This window comes from Salvelinus alpinus, chromosome 17, assembly GCF_045679555.1.
Source record: "Salvelinus alpinus chromosome 17, SLU_Salpinus.1, whole genome shotgun sequence".
NCBI lineage: Eukaryota > Metazoa > Chordata > Actinopteri > Salmoniformes > Salmonidae > Salvelinus > Salvelinus alpinus.
The window spans coordinates 53,187,747-53,208,638 of NC_092102.1; the positions used below are offsets into that span (position 1 = coordinate 53,187,747).

At 46.8% G+C, this 20,892-nt stretch overlaps 1 protein-coding gene across 1 annotated transcript in view; it reads right to left on the reverse strand.

The window, feature by feature from the left end:
* LOC139543168 (uncharacterized) overlaps window positions 1–19,217 on the reverse strand; it is a 132,958-nt gene extending 113,741 nt beyond the window's left edge. The window contains exon 1 of the mRNA XM_071349418.1: window positions 19,006–19,217. The gene's annotated coding sequence lies outside the window, so the exon portion shown is untranslated. The remainder of the gene's footprint in view (window positions 1–19,005) is intronic.
* Between the last annotated feature and the right edge of the window lie 1,675 nt (window positions 19,218–20,892).

Below are 20,892 nucleotides of genomic sequence, written 5' to 3' on the forward strand. Positions count from 1 at the left end.
AGAACAGAACAGAGGAGGAGAACAGAGGAGAGGAGGAGAACAGAGGAGAGGAGGAGAACAGAGGAGAGGAGAGGAGGAGAACAGAACAGAGGAGAACAGAGGAGGAGAGGAGGAGAACAGAACAGAGGAGAGGAGAACAGAGGAGAGGAGAGGAGGAGAACAGAACAGAGGAGAGGAGGAGAACAGAACAGAGGAGAACAGAGGAGGAGAGGAGGAATGTGATAGAGATATGTCACTGGGCTGCAGTCCATGCAGTCATATATAAACTGTTGCAATTCTGTCTGAATGGGTGAATTATGTGGATCTATTCTACAGTATAGTTTCATACCCACCGATGCTGTGTGTGTGTGTGTGTGTGTGTGTGTGTGTGTGTGCAGTGTACTGTGTGTGTATCCTCATGCTATGTATGCTACACCACACACTGTACTCTATAAATACAGAGAGATATGGTTACATACTCTAACTGAAACCAGGTCAGAGGAAAGACAGAGCTCTCTCTCTCTCTCTCTCTCTCTCTCTCTCTCTCTCTCTCTCTCTCTCTCTCTCTCTCTCTCTCTCTCTCTCTCTCTCTCTCTCTCTCTCTCTCTCTCTCTCTCTCTCTCTCTCTCTCTCTCTCTCTCTCTCTCCTGTTGGTCTCTCTCTCTCTCTCTCTCCTGTTAGTATCTCTCTCTCTCTCTTTCTCCTGTTAGTCTCTCTCTCTCTCCTGTTAGTCTCTCTCTCTCTCCTTTTGGTCTCTCTCTCTCTTTTTGTTCTCTCTCTCTCTCTTCTGTTGGTCTCTCGCTCTCTCTCTCCTGTTGGTCTCTCTCTCTCTCCTGTTTGTCTATCTCTCTCTCTCTCCTGTTTGTCTCTCTCTCTCTCCTGCTGGTCTGTCTCTCTCTCTCTCTCTCTCCTGCTGGTCTGTCTCTCTCTCTCTCCTGTTGGTCTCTCTCTCTCCTGTTTGTCACTCTCTCTCTCTCTCTCCTGTTAGTCTCTCTCTCTCTCTCTCCTGTTAGTCTCTCTCTCTCTCTCTCCTGTTAGTCTCTCTCTCTCCTGTTTGTCACTCTCTCTCTCTCTCTTTCCTGTTAGTCTCTCTCTCTCTCTCCTGTTGGTCTCTCTCTCCTGTTGGTCTGTCTGTCTCTCTCCTGTTGGTCTGTCTGTCTCTCTCCTGTTGGTCTCTCTCTCTCCTGTTGGTCTGTCTGTCTCTCTCCTGTTGGTCTCTCTCTCTCCTGTTGGTCTGTCTGTCTCTCTCCTGTTGGTCTCTCTCTCTCCTGTTGGTCTGTCTGTCTCTCTCCTGTTGGTCTCTCTCTCTCTCCTGTTGGTCTGTCTGTCTCTCTCCTGTTGGTCTCTCTCTCACTGTCTCTCTGTCCGTCTGTCTGTCTTTATGTCACACAGACAGACACACAAACATGGCTTCTTTACGATACTAACGAATGCTTCCTGTGTTTAGCTCTGCTGCTGTAGAAACTGTGTGCTACACTCTGTGGTGGATGTCTTTACATCTGTTACAGCCCGGCCTAGAGGAACGTCTTTGTCCTCAGGTCTGGAGGGAAGAAAAAGTTATTCCACTACCCCTTTACTGGTTCTAACAGTAGACCTATCAGCTTGCTGCCAGCTCTTAGCAAACTGCTGGAAGAAATGCTGTTTGACCAAATACAATACTATTTCTCTGATAACAAATGAACAACATACTTTCAGCATGCTTATAGAGAAGGGCACTCAGCATGTTCTGCACTGACACAAATGACTGATGCCTGAGTTGGAGGCATGCATGGCCACGCAGTTATGTGTGAACAAGGAGTACAGGAGGGGGCTGAGCACACACCCTTGTGGGGCCCCAGTGTTGAGGATCAGTGAAGTGGAGGTGTTGTTTCCTACCTTTACCACCTGGGGGCGGCCTGTCAGGAAGTCCAGGACCCAATTGCACAGGGCGGGGTCGAGACCCAGGGTCTCAAGCTTGATGACGAGTTTGGAGGGTACCATGGTGTTAAATGCTGAGCTGTAGTCAATGAACAGCATTCTCACATTGGTATTCCTCTTGTCCAGATGGGATAGGGCAGTGTGCAGTGTGATGGCGATTACATCGTCTGTGGACCTATTGGGTCGGTAAGCAAACTGAAGTGGGTCTAGGGTGTCAGGTAGGGTGGAGGTGATATAATCCTTGACTAGTCTCTCAAAGCACTTCATGATGACGGAAGTGAGTGCTACGGGGCGGTAGTCGTTTAGTTCAGTTACCTTTGCTTTCTTGGGAACAGGAGCAATGGTGGCCATCTTGAAGCATGTAGGCACAGCAGACTGGATAGGGATTGATTGAATATGTCCGTAAACACACCAGCCAGCTGGTCTACGCATGCTCTGAGGACACGGCTAGGGATGCCGTCTGGGCCGGCAGCCTTCCAAGGGTTAACATGCTTACTCACGTCGGTCACGGAGAACGAAAGCCACAGTCCTTGGTAGCGGGGCCGCGTCAGTGGCACTGTGTTATCCTCAAAGCAGGCAAAGAAGGTGTTTAGCTTGTCCGGAAGCAAGACGTCGGTGTCCGCAATGTGGCTGGTTTTCCTTTGTTGTCCGTGATTGTCTGTAGACCCAAACGTCCCGTGTCTGAGCGGTTGAATAACTACAATGTTTTGTATTCAGCCATATTCCCAGTCACCTTTCCATGGTTAAATGTGGTGTTTTTTGCACTTTCAGTTTTTGCTCGAATGCTGCCATCTATCCATGCTTTCTGGTTAGGGTGTGTTTTAATAGTCAAAGTGGGTACAACATCTCCTATACACTTCCTGATAAACTCAGTCACTGTATTAGTATCAATATCATTCTCGGAAGCTACCCGGAACATATCCCAGTCCGTGTGATCAAAACAATCTTGAAGCGTTGAATCCCGATTGGTCAGACCAGCGTTGAATGGTCCTTCGCATGGGCACTTCCTGTTTTGAGTTTCTGCCTATAGGAAGGGAGGAGCAAAATGGAGTCGTGGTCAGTTTTGCCGAAAGGAGGGCCTTGTAGTCATCCCGGAAGTTGGAGTAACAGTGGTTGAGTGCTTTAGCACCGTGAGTATTACAGAAAACTTTAGTAGCGTTTTCTTCAAATTTGTTTTGTTAAAATCCCCCAGCTACAATAAATGCGGCCTCAGGATATGTGGTTTCCAGTTTGGATATAGTCCAGTGAAGTTCTTTGAGGGCCGTCGTGGTATTGGATATTCCCCGCTTATGACTACAACCGAAGATAATTATCTTGGGAGGTAATACGGTCGGCATTTCATTGTGAGGTATTCTATGTCAGGTGAATAAAACTACTTGAGTACCTGTATGTTGTTATGATTACACCATGAGTCGTTAAATCATGAAACATACACCCCCGCCCTTCTTACCGGAGAGATATTTATTCCTGTCTGTGCGATGAACTGAGAAACCCAACTGGCTGGTCTGACTCAGACAGTATATCCCGAGAGAGCCATATTTTCCGTGAAACAGAGTGTAACAGAGTGTAGACATCCCTGTCTCTCTGCAAAGAGATCCTTGTGTCTCTCTGGAAGGAGATCCTCGCCCTGAGTTCATCAACTTTATTATCCAGAGACTGAACATAAGTGAGTAATATCCTCGAAAGCGGTGGGGGGTGTGCGTGCCTCCTAAATCGGACTAGAAGACCACTCCGAATACCTCTTCTCCGCCGGCGTTGTTTTGAGTTGGCCTCTGGAATTAATTCAATTGCCCTGGGAGGTGCGAACAAAAGATCTGCTTCGGGAAAGTCATATTCCTGGTTGTAATGCTGGTGGTACCACTGCTCTGATACCGATCTTCTCGGCTGTACGTAATAACACAACTCATTTTTGAGGCTGATAATGTACGAAATAATACATAAAAAAACTAAATCTTGCAACGTTTCCGAAGAGCTAGAAGCACAGCTGCCCTCTCTGTCAGTGCCATTTTTCTGTGATAATTGATAATAAGATGGTTGTGGGAGCTGTTAGATTTCAGTGGATATTATTGACCTTAACCTGTTGTTGAGAAAACGTTTTTATGGCTTTTCAACCTCTGCCGTATCGTGGATTCAGTGCTATCTATCTAATGAAATCTTTCTTTAATGGAAGCTTCTCTAATGTGTAACATGTAGGGTGTGGTGTACCGCAGGGCAGCTCTTTAGGCCCTCTACTCTTTTCTATTTTTACCAATGACCTGCCACTGGCATTAAACAAAGCATGTGTGTCCATGTATGCTGATGATTCAACCATATACTCAAAAGCAACCACAGCTAATGAAGTCACTGAAACCCTTAAAGAGTTGCAGTCTGTTTTGGAATGGGTGGCCAGTAATAAACTGGTCCTGAACATCTCTAAAACTAAGAGCATTGTATTTGGTACAAATCATAAGACATCTTCTTTTAATGAAGGAAAAACCCAACACTTACAAAATGAACAAAACAACCGATCGTGAAGCTAAGAAGAACTAAGTGCACACATGCAACATAGAACATCGACATAGACAATTACCCACAATAACCTAGTGCCCATGGCTGTCTTAAATATGGCTCCCAATCAGAGACAATTAATGACATCTGTCTCTGATTGAGAACCATTCAGGCAACCATAGACACAGCTAGACACCTACACTAAACACAAACCCATCTACTCTATTTAACCCCCTAAACCATACAACCACCCTAGACACTACAAAAACACATACATTCCCCATGTCACACCCTGACCTAACTAAAATAATAAAGGAAACAAAGAATACTAAGGCCAGGGCGTGACAGTGCCATTGGAACACAGGAGTGATGGTTGCTGATAATGGGCCTCTACGCCTATGTAGATATTTCATTAAAAAATCTGCCATTTCCAGCTACAATAGTCATTTACAACATTAACAATGTATACACTGTATTTCTGATCAATTTGATGTAGCCTACCAACTTGACGTTATATATTTGCACTATGTAGGCACCTGAGCCATATACAGCCTCACTGTCATTTAGGCTGATCTGAAATCACCATCACCCACTAATTACATTGACATGTTAGTCATTTAGCAGACACTCTTATCCAGAGTGACTTACAGTTAGTCATCTTAACATACTTTCACCACGCTTTAATGTGTTACAGCCTAAATGTAAAACTGATTAATACCCCATATTGTCAAAGTGGAATTATTATATATATAGATTTTTATTAATTAAAAATGAAAAGCTGAAATGTCTTGAGTCAATAAGTATTTAAACCCCTTTGCTATTAAAAAAGCCTAAATACGTAAAAGTTTGCTTAACAAGTCAAATAATAAATGACTGTTTAATATTAGTGTTTAATATGATTTTTGAATGACTACCTCATCTCTGTACCCCACACATACAATTATCTGTAAGGTCCCTCAGTTGAATTTCAAACGCAGATTCAACCACAAAGACACAAGGAGGTTTTCAAATGCCTAAAGGGCACCTATTGGTAGATGGGTCAAAACATCTGACACTGAATATCCCTTTGAGCATGGTGACGTTATTCATTACGCTTTGGATGGTGTATCAATACACCCAGTCACTACAAAGATACAGTCGTCCTTCCTTACTCTGTTGTCGGAGAAGAAGAAGACCGCTCAGGGATTTCACCCTGAATACAAAGCGTTATGTTTGGGGCAAATCCAATACAACACATTACTGAGTATCACTCTCCATATTTTCAAGCATAGTGGTGGCTGCATCATGTTATGGGTATGCTTGTCATCGTTAAGGACTGGGGAGTTATTCAGGATAAAAAACGAAATAGAGCTAAGCACAGGCCAAATCCTAGAGGAAAGCCTGGTTCAGTCTGCTTTCAACCAAACACTGTGTAATGAACACGATGTGAGACAGAGAGCTGGTTCCAAGCGCAGGGCGCAGCAGGTGTTTATTTGGAAAGGACCACAGGAGGAGGCAGGTAGCTGGGTCCAGGGGCAGGCAGAAGGTCATACACAGGAGGAGGCAGGTAGCTGGGTCCAGGGGCAGGCAGAAGGTCATACACAGGAGGAGGCAGGTAGCTGGGTCCAGGGGCAGGCAGAAGGTCATACACAGGGGATCCAACAAGGCAACAGTACAGGCAGGGAAAATAACGTCGTCCAGGAGATCAGGCAATAGGTTGGTAACAGGAAATCCGATAGGCTAAAGTACAGGCAGGGAATAGGCAGCGCTCCGAATAGAACAATTTCACAATTTCTCACAATGACGGGATGCAAAGAACTGAACTAAATAGTGAGTGATAATGACATACAGGTGTGTGAACAGGTGATCAGAATTCAGGTGATTGGGATCTGGAGAGTGATCTGCGTTCAGGGGATCTATGTGTTTGAGAGTGATCTGCGTTCAGGGGATCTATGTGTTTGAGAGTGATCTGTGTTCAGGGGATCTATGTGTTTGAGAGTGCGAGCTGGAAGCAGACGTTACACACTGGGAGACAGATTCACCTTTCAGCAGGACAATAACCTAAAACACAAGGCCAAATCCACACTGGAGTAGCTTACCGAGAAGATACTGAATGTTCCTTAGTGGCCGAGTTACAGTTTTGACTTAAATCTACATGAAAATCTCTGGCAAGACCTGAAAATGGTCAACAACCAATTTGACAGAGCTTGAAGAATTGTTTATGGAAAGATGGACAAATGTTGTATAATCCAGGTGTGGAAAGCTCTTAGAGACTCACAGCTGGAAGGTGATTCTAACAGGTATTGACTGATGGGTTTGAATACTTATGTAAATAAGATATTTCATTTTCAATACATTAACAAAAATGTATATTTCTAATTCAATCCATTTTGAATTCAGCCTGTAACACAACAAAATGTGGAATAAGTCAAAGGGGTATAAATACTGACACGAGCCCAATCAATGCATCTGATGTTTTGGGTTATTATCCTGCTGAAAGGTGAATTCATCTCCCAGTGTCTGGTGGAAATCCAATGTTTTGGAGGGGGGGGGGGGATTATTTAAGATACTCTTTGATGAATGGCACGACAGTGGGCCTCAGGACCTCGTCACGGTATCTATCTATAAAATGCAATTGTGTTCGTTGTTCGTAGCTTATGCCTGCCTATACCATAACCCCACCACCACCATGGGGCACTCTGTTCACAGAATTAACTTCAGAAAACCGCTCGCCCACACGACGCTGTCTGCCATCTGCCCGGTACAGTTGAACCAGGGATTCATCCGTGAAGAGCACACTTCCCCAGCGTGCCAGTAGCCATCGAAGATGAGCATTTGCCCACTGAAGTTGGTTAACGACGCCGAACTGCAGTCAGGTCAAGACCCTGGTGAGGAAGACGAGCACGGAGATGAGCTTCCCTGAGACGGTTTCTGACAGTTTGTGCAGACATTCTTTTGTTGTACAAACCCACAGTTTCATTAGCTGTCTGGGTGGCGGGTTTCAGACAATCCCGCAGCTGAAGAAGCCGGATGTGGAGGGGCTGTCGTGGTTACACGTGATCTGCGGTTGTGAGGCTGCTTGGACATACTGCCAAATTCTCTAAAACGACGTTGGAGGCGGCTTATGGTAGAGAAATGAACATTAAATTATCTGGCAACAGCTCTGGTGGACATTCCTGCAGTCAGCATGCCAATTGCACGCTCCATCAAAACTTGAGACATATGAGGCATTGTGTTGTGTGAGAAAACTGCACATTTAAGAGTGGCCTTTAATTGTCCCCAGCACAAGTTGCACCTGTGTAACGATCATACTGTTTAATCAACTTCTTGATATGCAGTGGTGTAAAGTACTTAAGTAGTACGTTCAATAATTTTTACTTAAGTAGTTTTTGGGGTTATCTGTACTTTACTTTACTATTTATATTTTTGACAACTTTTACTTCACTTCATTCTTAATGAAAATGATGTACTTTTTACTCCATAAATTTTGCCTGGTACCCAAAAGTATTTGCTACATTTTTTAATGCTGGACAGGACAGGAACATGGTTGAATTCACACACTCAACAGAACATTCTTGGTCACCCCTACTGCATCTTATCTGGTAGACTCACTAAACACAAATGCTTCATTTGTAAATTATGTCTGAGTGTTGGAGTGTGCCCCTAGCTATACTTAAATAAAAATAAAAGATTGTGCCTGCTCCCCTCCTTCTCCCAACAGTAGTGCCTGCTCCCCTCCTTCCCCCAACAGTAGTCCCGCTCCCCTCCTTCTCCCAACAGTAGTCCCCACTCCCCTCCTTCTCCCAACAGTAGTCCCCGCTCCCCTCCTTCTCCCAACAGTAGGGCCCGCTCCCCTCCTTCTCCCAACAGTAGGGCCTGCTCCCCTCCTTCTCCCAACAGTAGGGCCTGCTCCCCTCCTTCTCCCAACAGTAGGGCCTGCTCCCCTCCTTCTCCCAACAGTAGGGCCTGCTCCCCTCCTTCTCCCAACAGTAGGGCCTGCTCCCCTCCTTCTCCCAACAGTAGTTCCCGCTCCCCTCCTTCTCCCAACAGTAGTCCCCGCTCCCCTCCTTCTCCCAACAGTAGTCCCCGCTCCCCTCCTTCTCCCAACAGTAGTCCCGCTCCCCTCCTTCTCCCAACAGTAGTCCCCGCTCCCCTCCTTCTCCCAACAGTAGGGCCTGCTCCCCTCCTTCTCCCAACAGTAGTTCCCGCTCCCCTCCTTCTCCCAACAGTAGTCCCCGCTCCCCTCCTTCTCCCAACAGTAGTCCCCGCTCCCCTCCTTCTCCCAACAGTAGGGCCTGCTCCCCTCCTTCTCCCAACAGTAGTTCCCGCTCCCCTCCTTCTCCCAACAGTAGTCCCGCTCCCCTCCTTCTCCCAACAGTAGTCCCCACTCCCCTCCTTCTCCCAACAGTAGTCCCCGCTCCCCTCCTTCTCCCAACAGTAGGGCCCGCTCCCCTCCTTCTCCCAACAGTAGGGCCTGCTCCCCTCCTTCTCCCAACAGTAGGGCCTGCTCCCCTCCTTCTCCCAACAGTAGGGCCTGCTCCCCTCCTTCTCCCAACAGTAGGGCCTGCTCCCCTCCTTCTCCCAACAGTAGGGCCTGCTCCCCTCCTTCTCCCAACAGTAGTTCCCGCTCCCCTCCTTCTCCCAACAGTAGTCCCCGCTCCCCTCCTTCTCCCAACAGTAGTCCCCGCTCCCCTCCTTCTCCCAACAGTAGTCCCGCTCCCCTCCTTCTCCCAACAGTAGTCCCCGCTCCCCTCCTTCTCCCAACAGTAGGGCCTGCTCCCCTCCTTCTCCCAACAGTAGTTCCCGCTCCCCTCCTTCTCCCAACAGTAGTCCCCGCTCCCCTCCTTCTCCCAACAGTAGTCCCCGCTCCCCTCCTTCTCCCAACAGTAGTCCCCGCTGCCCTCCTTCTCCCAACAGTAGACCCGCTCCCCTCCTTCTCCCAACAGTAGTCCCGCTCCCCTCCTTCTCCCAACAGTAGTCCCCGCTCCCCTCCTCCTCCCAACAGTAGTCCCCGCTCCCCTCCTTCTCCCAACAGTAGTCCCGCTCCCCTCCTTCTCCCAACAGTAGTCCCCGCTCCCCTCCTCCTCCCAACAGTAGTCCCCGCTCCCCTCCTTCTCCCAACAGTAGTCCCGCTCCCCTCCTTCGCCCAACAGTAGTCCCCGCTCCCCTCCTTCTCCCAACAGTAGACCCGCTCCCCTCCTTCTCCCAAAAGTAGTCCCCGCTCCCCTCCTTCTCCCAACAGTAGTCCCTACTCCCCTCCTTCTCCCAACAGTAGACCCGCTCCCCTCCTTCTCCCAACAGTAGTCCCGCTCCCCTCCTTCTCCCAACAGTAGTCCCCGCTCCCCTCCTCCTCCCAACAGTAGTCCCCGCTCCCCTCCTTCTCCCAACAGTAGTCCCGCTCCCCTCCTTCTCCCAACAGTAGTCCCCGCTCCCCTCCTCCTCCCAACAGTAGTCCCCGCTCCCCTCCTTCTCCCAACAGTAGTCCCGCTCCCCTCCTTCTCCCAACAGTAGTCCCCGCTCCCCTCCTCCTCCCAACAGTAGTCCCCGCTCCCCTCCTTCTCCCAACAGTAGTCCCGCTCCCCTCCTTCGCCCAACAGTAGTCCCCGCTCCCCTCCTTCTCCCAACAGTAGACCCGCTCCCCTCCTTCTCCCAAAAGTAGTCCCCGCTCCCCTCCTTCTCCCAACAGTAGTCCCTACTCCCCTCCTTCTCCCAACAGTAGACCCGCTCCCCTCCTTCTCCCAACAGTAGTCCCGCTCCCCTCCTTCTCCCAACAGTAGTCCCGCTCCCCTCCTCCTCCCAACAGTAGTCCCGCTCCCCTCCTTCTCCCAACAGTAGTCCCCACTCCCCTCCTCCTCCCAACAGTAGTCCCCGCTCCCCTCCTTCTCCCAACAGTAGTCCCCGCTCCCCTCCTTCGCCCAACAGTAGTCCCCGCTCCCCTCCTTCTCCCAACAGTAGTCCCGCTCCCCTCCTTCTCCCAACAGTAGTCCCCGCTCCCCTCCTTCTCCCAACAGTAGTCCCCGCTCCCCTCCTTCTCCCAACAGTAGTCCCGCTCCCCTCCTTCTCCCAACAGTAGTCCCCGATCCCCTCCTCCTCCCAACAGTAGTCCCCGCTCCCCTCCTTCTCCCAACAGTAGTCCCGCTCCCCTCCTTCTCCCAACAGTAGTCCCGCTCCCCTCCTTCTCCCAACAGTAGTCCCGCTCCCCTCCTTCTCCCAACAGTAGTCCCCGCTCCCCTCCTTCTCCCAACAGTAGTCCCCGCTCCCCTCCTTCTCCCAACAGTAGGGCCTGCTCCCCTCCTTCTCCCAACAGTAGTGCCTGCTCCCCTCCTTCTCCCAACAGTAGTCCCGCTCCCCTCCTTCTCCCAACAGTAGTCCCGCTCCCCTCCTTCTCCCAACAGTAGTCCCGCTCCCCTCCTTCTCCCAACAGTAGTGCCTGCTCCCCTCCTTCTCCCAACAGTAGTGCCTGCTCCCCTCCTTCTCCCAACAGTAGTCCCCGCTCCCCTCCTTCTCCCAACAGTAGTCCCTGCTCCCCTCCTTCTCCCAACAGTAGGGCCTGCTCCCCGCCTTCTCCCAACAGTAGGGCCCGCTCCCCTCCTTCTCCCAACAGTAGGGCCCGCTCCCCTCCTTCTCCCAACAGTAGTCCCCGCTCCCCTCCTTCTCCCAACAGTAGGTCCTGCTCCCCTCCTTCTCCCAACAGTAGTCCCCGCTCCCCTCCTTCTCCCAACAGTAAGGCCTGCTCCCCTCCTTCTCCCAACAGTAGGGCCTGCTCCCCTCCTTCTCCCAAAAGTAGGGCCTGCTCCCCTCCTTCTCCCAACAGTAGGCCCGCTCCCCTCCTTCTCCCAACAGTAGGGCCTGCTCCCCTCCTTCTCCCAACAGTAGTCCCCGCTCCCCTCCTTCTCCCAACAGTAGTCCCGCTCCCCTCCTTCTCCCAACAGTAGTCCCGCTCCCCTCCTTCTCCCAACAGTAGGGCCTGCTCCCCTCCTTCTCCCAACAGTAGGGCCTGCTCCCCTCCTTCTCCCAACAGTAGGGCCTGCTCCCCTCCTTCTCCCAACAGTAGGGCCTGCTCCCCTCCTTCTCCCAACAGTAGTCCCGCTCCCCTCCTTCTCCCAACAGTAGTCCCTACTCCCCTCCTTCTCCCAACAGTAGTTCCCGCTCCCCTCCTTCTCCCAACAGTAGTCCCTGCTCCCCTCCTTCTCCCAACAGTAGGTCCTGCTCCCCTCCTTCTCCCAACAGTAGTCCCCGCTCCCCTCCTTCTCCCAACAGTAGTCCCTGCTCCCCTCCTTCTCCCAACAGTAGGGCCTGCTCCCCTCCTCCTCCCAACAGTAGTCCCCGCTCCCCTCCTTCTCCCAACAGTAGTCCCCGCTCCCCTCCTTCTCCCAACAGTAGGGCCCGCTCCCCTCCTTCTCCCAACAGTAGTCCCCGCTCCCCTCCTTCTCCCAACAGTAGTCCCCGCTCCCCTCCTTCTCCCAACAGTAGTCCCGCTCCCCTCCTTCTCCCAACAGTAGTCCCGCTCCCCTCCTTCTCCCAACAGTAGAAGAAGGAGAAGGAGGGGAGCCTCAGCCTGATCCTACACCTCCGAGGCCTAAGTGCAAAAAATCAAGGACTGTGAGGAATGAGCAGGTGCCCGAGCCACCAACAAGGATTACACCATTTGGATAGAGCAAGCCAGTGACCGATTATCACAACAAAATATCATCACTGAGAGAGCAGACCCTACATCTCAAACAGAAATAACATCAGCAACACACTCACCATCTTTTGTTGTTTATGTAACATGGACAAACTCCAGCTGATTCCATTGGTTATGTAACATGGACAAACTCCAACTGATTCCATTGGTTATGTAACATGGACAAACTCCAACTGATTCCATTGGTTATGTAACATGGACAAGCTGATTCCATTGGTTATGTAACATGGACAAACTCCAACTGATTCCATTGGTTATGTAACATGGACAAGCTCCAACTGATTCCATTGGTTATGTAACATGGACAAACTCCAACGGATTCCATTGGTTATGTAACATGGACAAGCTCCAGCTGATTCCATTGGTTATGTAACATGGACAAGCTCCAACTGATTCCATTGGTTATGTAACATGGACAAGCTCCAACTGATTCCATTGGTTATGTAACATGGACAAGCTGATTCCATTGGTTATGTAACATGGACAAGCTGATTCCATTGGTTATGTAACATGGACAAGCTGATTCCATTGGTTATGTAACATGGACATGACCCAGCTGATTCCATTGGTTATGTAACATGGACAAGCTCCAACTGATTCCATTGGTTATGTAACATGGACAAGCTCCAACTGATTCCATTGGTTATGTAACATGGACAAGCTCCAACTGATTCCATTGGTTATGTAACATGGACAAACTCCAACTGATTCCATTGGTTATGTAACATGGACAAACTCCAACTGATTCCATTGGTTATGTAACATGGACAAGCTGATTCCATTGGTTATGTAACATGGACATGATCCAACTGATTCCATTGGTTATGTAACATGGACAAGCTGATTCCATTGGTTATGTAACATGGACAAGCTGATTCCATTGGTTATGTAACATGGACAAGCTGATTCCATTGGTTATGTAACATGGACAAGCTCCAACTGATTCCATTGGTTATGTAACATGGACAAGCTCCAACTGATTCCATTGGTTATGTAACATGGACATGATCCAACTGATTCCATTGGTTATGTAACATGGACAAGCTGATTCCATTGGTTATGTAACATGGACAAGCTGATTCCATTGGTTATGTAACATGGACAAGCTGATTCCATTGGTTATGTAACATGGACAAGCTGATTCCATTGGTTATGTAACATGGACAAACTCCAACTGATTCCATTGGTTATGTAACATGGACATGATCCAACTGATTCCATTGGTTATGTAACATGGACATGACCCAGCTGATTCCATTGGTGAATACACACACCATGTTAGCATGAGCTGAATTAAATTGACTATTTTGTGCCGGTTTCCTAAATATATCAAGCACAGATGACGCTTATAACGATGTTTAGTAGTGATGGGGGAAATAAATCGACACCGTTTAAATATTGGGATATTACTTTTGACGATATATCTTATCATTTCGACAATGTCGCAATATTATTTTTTGTGCTAGTTGGCTGTACTTGCACCAAAACTCCAGTATTTTTACTTCATAGATTGTTCTCCATCTTTTTTTTATATATATAGGGAGTCAATTTGTTTCCAACACTTTTAATTTCCATGAATGATCAAAACTTGTTTTCTTAGTTTCGAATCGCAATACATAATGACTTCAATGGAAGCCCTTCCAGTTCATTTAACTATTTGATTAGACATTTTAAGACCCTTTGAAGCATAAAAAAAAAAAATGTAAAAAAATGTATTTGATGAAAATTATTTTTGGCCTTACAGATTCACTACATGGAACAACAAACAGTCCTTACTGCTATTAGCCCATACAAACACATTGTAGTGGCTCTGGATCAGAGAGTCTGCTAAATGACTCACTACTGTAGTGGCTCTGGATCAGAGAGTCTGCTAAATGACTCACTACTGTAGTGGCTCTAGATAAGAGAGTCTGCTAAATGACTCACTACTGTAGTGGCTCTGGATCATAGAGTCTGCTAAATGACTCACTACTGTAGTGGCTCTGGATAAGAGAGTCTGCTAAATGACTCACTACTGTAGTGGCTCTGGATTAGAGTCTGCTAAATGACTCACTACTGTAGTGACTCTGGATAAGAGAGTCTGCTAAATGACTCACTACTGTAGTGACTCTGGATAAGAGAGTCTGCTAAATGACTCACTACTGTAGTGACTCTGGATCAGAGAGTCTGCTAAATGACTCACTACTGTAGTGACTCTGGATAAGAGAGTCTGCTAAATGACTCACTACTGTAGTGTCTCTGGATAAGACTGTCTGCTAAATTAGTAAAATGTCAATGTCTTTGCTAATGCAGTAACATTGCCTTGAAAATGAACCCTAAGTATTGATCCCTTATGGCTCTAGAGTAGAGGGGAGACAGACAGTCACTATCTACACTGTGATTATTATCAACGTGTTATTATTTAGTTAACTTCTTATGGCTGGGGGGCAGTATTGAGTAGCTTGGATTAATAAGGTGCCCAGAGTAAACTGCCTGCTACTCAGGCACAGAAGCTAAGATATGCATATTATTAGTAGATTTGGATAGAAAACACTCTGAAGTTTCTAAAACGGTTTGAATGATGTCTGTGAGTATACCAGAACTCCTATGGCAGGCAAAAACCTGAGTAAAAATCCAACCAGGAAGTGGGAAATCTGAGGTTTGTAGGTTTTCAAGTCTTTGCCTATCCAATATACAGTGTAAAATTTGGTCCGATTGCACTTCCTAAGGCTTCCACTAGATGTCAACAGTCTATAGAACTAGGCTTCTACTGTGAAGGGGGAGATAATAAGAGCTGATTGACTAAGAGGTCTGGCAGAATGCCATGAGCTAAGTCTCGCCCGTGAGAGTTAGCTGCATTCCTTTTCATTTCTATATTATTGAAATATTATTGAAGATTTATGATAAAAACATTCTAAAGATTGATTCTATACATTGTTTGACATGTTTCTACGAACTGTAATGGAACTGTCGTCTGAACTAAGTGCCTGCGCCGTGTGAATTTGGATTTGTGAACTAAACGCGCAAACAAAAAGGAGGTATTTGGACATAATTGATGAACTTTATCAAACAAAACAAACTTTTATTGTGGAACTGGGATTCCTGGGAGTGCATTCTGATGAAGATCATCAAAGGTAAGTGGGCCTCCCGGGTGGCGCAGTGGTCTAGAGCACTGCATCGCAGTGCTAGCTGCGCCACCAGAGTCTCTGGGTTCGCGCCCAGGCTCTGTCGCAGCCGGCCGCGACCGGGAGGTCCGTGGGGCGACGACAATTGGCCTAGCGTCGTCCGGGTTAGGGAGGGTTTGGCCGGTAGGGATATCCTTGTCTCATCGCGCTCCAGCGACTCCTGTGGCGGGCCGGGCGCAGTGCGCGCTAACCGAGGGGGGCGGGTGCACGGTGTTTCCTCCGACACATTGGTGCGGCTGGCTTCCGGGTTGGAGGCGCGCTGTGTTAAGAAGCAGTGCGGCTTGGTTGGGTTGTGCTTCGGAGGATGCATGGCTTTCGACCTTCGTCTCTCCCGAGCCCGTACGGGAGTTGTAGCGATGAGACAAGATAGTAATTACTAGCGATTGGATACCACGAAAATTGGGGAGAAAAGGGGCAAAAAAAAAAAAAAAAAAAAAGTAAGTGAATATTTTATAATGCTATTTCTGACTTCCACAACATGGCGGGTATCTGTATAGCTTGTTTTGGTCTCAGAGCGCTGTACTCAGATTATTGCATGGTGTGCTTTTTCCGTAGAGCTTTTTTAAAATCTGACACGCGGTTGCATTAAGGAGAAGTTTATCTATAATTCCATGCATAACACTTGTATCTTTTATCAATGTTTATTATGAGTATTTCTGTAAATTGATGTGGCTCTCTGCAAAATCACCGGATGTTATGGAAGCAAAACATTACCGAACATAACACGCCAATGTAAACTGAAATATTTGGATACAAATATGAACTTTATCGAACAAAATATACATGTATTGTGTAACATGAAGTCCTATGAGTGCCATCTGATGAAGATCATCAAAGGTTAGTGATTAATTTTATCTCTATTTCTGCTTTCTGTGACTCCTCTCTTTGGCTGGAAAAATGGCTGTGTTATGTTATTCTGTGACTAGGTACTGACCTAACATAATCGCATGGTATGCTTTCGTCGTAAAACCTTTTTGAAATCGGACACTGTGGTGGGATTAAAAACAAGTTTATCTTCAAAATGGTGTATAATACTTGTACAACATTTCTAACATAGAACGTGGGGAATGGTCAGAGGTCAAAGGAGATCTATAGAACACTAATGTAATTTTGTTTGTTATTTTGTGATGTCATAAACGTTTTAAAGGAAACCCTGTAACTCGGAAAGTATACCCACTACTAGCTGGAGTTTACATACTATGTGTTGTGAATTTAATATGAAAAAAATGATGAAACTGTTTTTGTTAAGAGAGGGATGTGATTTGTGAAAACTATAAGAGATAATTGTTTTACATAACTTTGTACAAGTGACAAGTCACACCCCTCAGTGAGGTCAGAGAGCGTGTCAGCCTGACGGAACCGCCCCTTTCTTGCAAACTCTATAAATACGAGACCAGAAAAGTCTTGAGCTGCAGCTGCATGTTTAAATAATCTAAACTCGAGGTAGCGTCGATAAAGTCACCCCAGTGGGTCCTAGCCTATCATCAAAGAAGCCAACGAGGAGCCACAAGAATCAATGGTAAGCCCTCCTGGTGCACCCTCTCCAATGTGGGCTGAATCAGAACAACTGGCGGAAATGCGTAAAGGAGGGTTCGAGGCCACCATTCCCAACGGGGCACTCGGCTCCCTCATCTTGAAAAATAGATTGTAGACTCTACCCTGACGTCACTGTTGGCACGATCCAGGGTGACACTGAGCATCGGAGTCGGAGTAGACTCCCGTGAAATGCCATCTGAAGGGGCGAGACGCTACGTTGTGGACCGGGAGAGATTATTACCGGGAGAGGTTATTCTTCCATTTCTACCACTCTTGACAAACGTTTGTGTCTGAACAATCGAACTCACATGCGGGAAACAACACTTTTTAATCAGAAATGTCATTTCCAGCATGACCCCAACATCAACATATGTGAAAATGGCACTTTTCTAGATTTTGGGGGAAAGAATAGAGGAAGATCAAGTGTTTCCTATGACATCCTCAGTGTGCATCGTGATTTAACCAATTATGAAAAGGCATTGAATACTAATTGCCTACTAATTGGTTGATGATGTCATTTTCCGCTTTATGTTTTATGTGGTGCTGGAAATTATGATGTCAATTCTCTCTAACACCGTGAACACCGGAACTCGGTTGAAAGAATTGTGTTTATGTGCCAAGGTTCGCCTAAAGCCCGGCCCACTCTGGGAACCAGGGCTCAGTGATGTGCCACCTGAGGGTAATGTTGTCACAACGAGCCTCACTCGGTACAGGCGTTAAGATGTGTTCCTAACCGGCTGGCACCCAGTGCTGTACCGCACCCAGGGGAAAAAACATGATCAAGCGACCAGTCATAGGTACTGGCGACGAAGCGCCTTGTAACCTACCTGGGAATGGGACAGACAGCTCTGAATGTTTTGGTTTGTTAAATGTTATACGCCGTGTGTAATGTAATTTACTTCGCTACTTGAGTCATCACTCTCCCCTCTCCCACCAGACACTTCCGTTCAGTCTGGCCAATGCAGCATATGCAACAATGTTGATGATAACAATACTGTACCCACTAGCGTTCTATACTGACACTATTCGTTTGTTTTTTCAGCATCAGCTAGTTTGTCTTTTCTTAGCAAATTGGGCCTAAATCCTATTAGCTGCCAATACTTACATCTGCATGTTTTGTGCAACAGTATCTCATAAATCAAAGACGAATATGCAAAGCAAGAATATGTTAGCTACATGAAGTAGTTAAGAGAAAACATTCAATGTAGCCAAAGATTACAGGGCCTCCTAGGAAACACTTATCAACACTTTGGTTCCTACCCTGTCACAATAACTCCTCCCTGGCATTTTCATTTGTTGTCATGTCAAACAACACTGTATTCAAAGTGCCCACTATTATATTCTAACTATAGAATTTGAATAATCATTCTATTTCCATGTTTCCAACAGTTCACCCAAAAGTGTTTTTCTCTAAATCAAAAGTAAAATCGCAATTTACACGTCTCCCGCTAGGTAGCGAGGAGGACTCCGATAGGAGGGGCGAAAAAACAAATACTTTTAGATAATACTTGAAGCATGAAGCATGCTCGGGATTCATGCAGGAACCAATGGGATGCTAGAAAGGGGGCGTTACTGCAAAATGCCCACACGCAGAAAGGCCCCGAATAGCGGGCTTGCAGTTGTCAACAATTGGATTATTATGGATAAGGACGAGATCATTTTTATTTGTCAAACTGTAGTCAAACATCGATAATTATATCACCAGAATCAGACCCTCAATATATATTGGAAAGGAGCATAAAAGATCACCGTGCACTTTCACCACCCTGTGAAGTTCATCCTAACTTAATTCATCTGTAGCCTAATAAACTACATGGTTTCCCCAGTCGTAGTGGGAGGACCACACACCATATCATCGCATGACTCCAAGTTTACTTCGATATGATGGTTGTTATATCAATATTTGCGCATAAAGGCGTTTCCACCGCCATTTCTCGCCCAAAATAAGTGTACAGACACAAATGTTTTGTCGGCATTTTACAAAATTGTACCGAAACTTCCTGTTTCTATCACAGCTGTCATGATTTTTTTTATATGTCATGACTTTACTCACATAAAATGGAAACGTGGTTAGGGACAGACACTTTTTCACCGCATACATTTTACTACGCACACACAAGCGCGCATCTGTGCTAGCCTAATGGAAAATGTCCCCTTGCTTAAATGTCTCTCTCTATTTTCTCCACTAGAATGCATCACTGAGAAACGATAGAAAATGGATCAAAACAAACAGATAAACATGTCAACTGGACCTACCTGCTGTTCGGTGTAGGTAGAGGCGATATAGCTGCTTCACGCAGTGCACTGTCTAAAATCCAAACTTTAACCGGAACACAAACCTCAGAAGTAGCCTGTTCGGTGTTTTCGGTCTAGTAGTTATTTTCAAAAACAAAATCGTTTCAGAGCATCTGCTCTCACGACTCGGTAAAAGAACAAACAGCGCAGCTCGCCATAGCTCAGACACGACTGATGCCGTCTGTCTCTCTGTGGGAATCGGTTCGCGTATTTCAGCGCGCGCTGTAACTGCCCCCTCCCCACCCACTCTCACTATCTCTCCCCATGAGAAATAAATCATCTGTGTTTTCATCTCTCCCTCTCTCCTTCTCTCTCTCTCTCTCTCTCTCTCCGAGTAAATCTGGTGTCTTACTGCTCGTTGCTCTCCTTTAACTTTTAATGATTTGGGGGTTTGGTTCTCCTGGTAAAGTCGATAGGTCTCTGCAGAAGGTTAGGTATTGAGTGAATTAGGGGAGACATTTAATGAGTAGGTCTGTTTGTCTGCCTGCCGTTTTTTCTCTCCCTCTTCTTTCCTTTGCTGTTGATTGCTCTATCTTTCATTTCATCCTGACACTTGCCCTTTATCTTGCTGTCTGTCTGTCTGTCTGTCTGTCTGTCTGTCTGTCTGTCTGTCTGTCTGTCTGTCTGTCTGTCTGTCTGTCTGTCTGTCTGTCTCTTGACTAGGACACACACACACACACACATGGCAGTAAAAAACAAACACAGCACATATTGACACAGACTAACAGAGTGAGAGTGGTCTGGATTAACACAGACTAACAGATTGAGAGTGGTCTGGATTAACACAGACTAACAGATTGAGAGTGGTCTGGATTAACAGACTAACAGATTGAGAGTGGTCTGGATTAACACAGACTAACAGAGTGAGAGTGGTCTGGATTAACACAGACTAACAGATTGGGAGTGGTCTGGATTAACACATGGGATTATACCTCAACATTAATTTACCCTAGGAATACACTGAAGCTGCCCACAAGGACGGACACACAGAGAGAGAGAGAGAGAGAGAGAGAGAGAGAGAGAGAGAGAGAGAGAGAGAGAGAGAGAGAGAGAGAGAAAGAGAGAGAGAGAGGGTGAGGGGAGAGAGAGAGAGAGAGAGAGAGAGAGAGAGAGAGAGAGAGAGAGAGAGAGAGAGAGAGAGAGAGAGAGAGAGAGAGAGAGAGAGAGAGGGTGAGGGGAGAGAGGGTGAGGGGAGAGAGAGAGAGAGAGAGAGACAGGTATGGCATATCAAGAAGCTGATTAAACAGCATGATCACTCTAAAATGTACAGTTTTGTCACACAACACAATGCCACAGATGTCTCAAGTGTTGAGGGTAGACCACGTGTAACCACAACAGACCAGGACCTCCACATCTGGGTTCTTCACCTGCGGGATCGTCTCAGACCAGCCACCCAGAGAGCTGATGAAACTGAGGAGTATTTCTGTCTGTAATAGTGACCTTTTGTGGGGTAAAAATAATTCTGATTGGCTGGTCCTGGCTCCCCAGTCTGTCGTGGTTACACGTGGTCTGGGGTTGTGAGGCCGGTTGGACGTACTGCAAAATTCTCTAAAACAACTTTGAGGCAGCTTATTGGAGAGAAATAAACATTCACGTCTCTGGTAATAGATCTGGTGGACATTCCTGTAGTCTGCATGTCAATTCCAGGCCCACCCATGCTTGCACCCCTGCCCATTCATGTGGAATCCATATATACACTGCTCAAAAAAATAAACACTTAACACTTAAACAACTCAATGTAACTCCAAGTCAATCACACTTCTGTGAAATCAAACTGTCCACTTAGGAAGCAACACTGATTGACAATAGATTTCACATGCTGTTGTGCAAATGGAATAGACAAAAGGT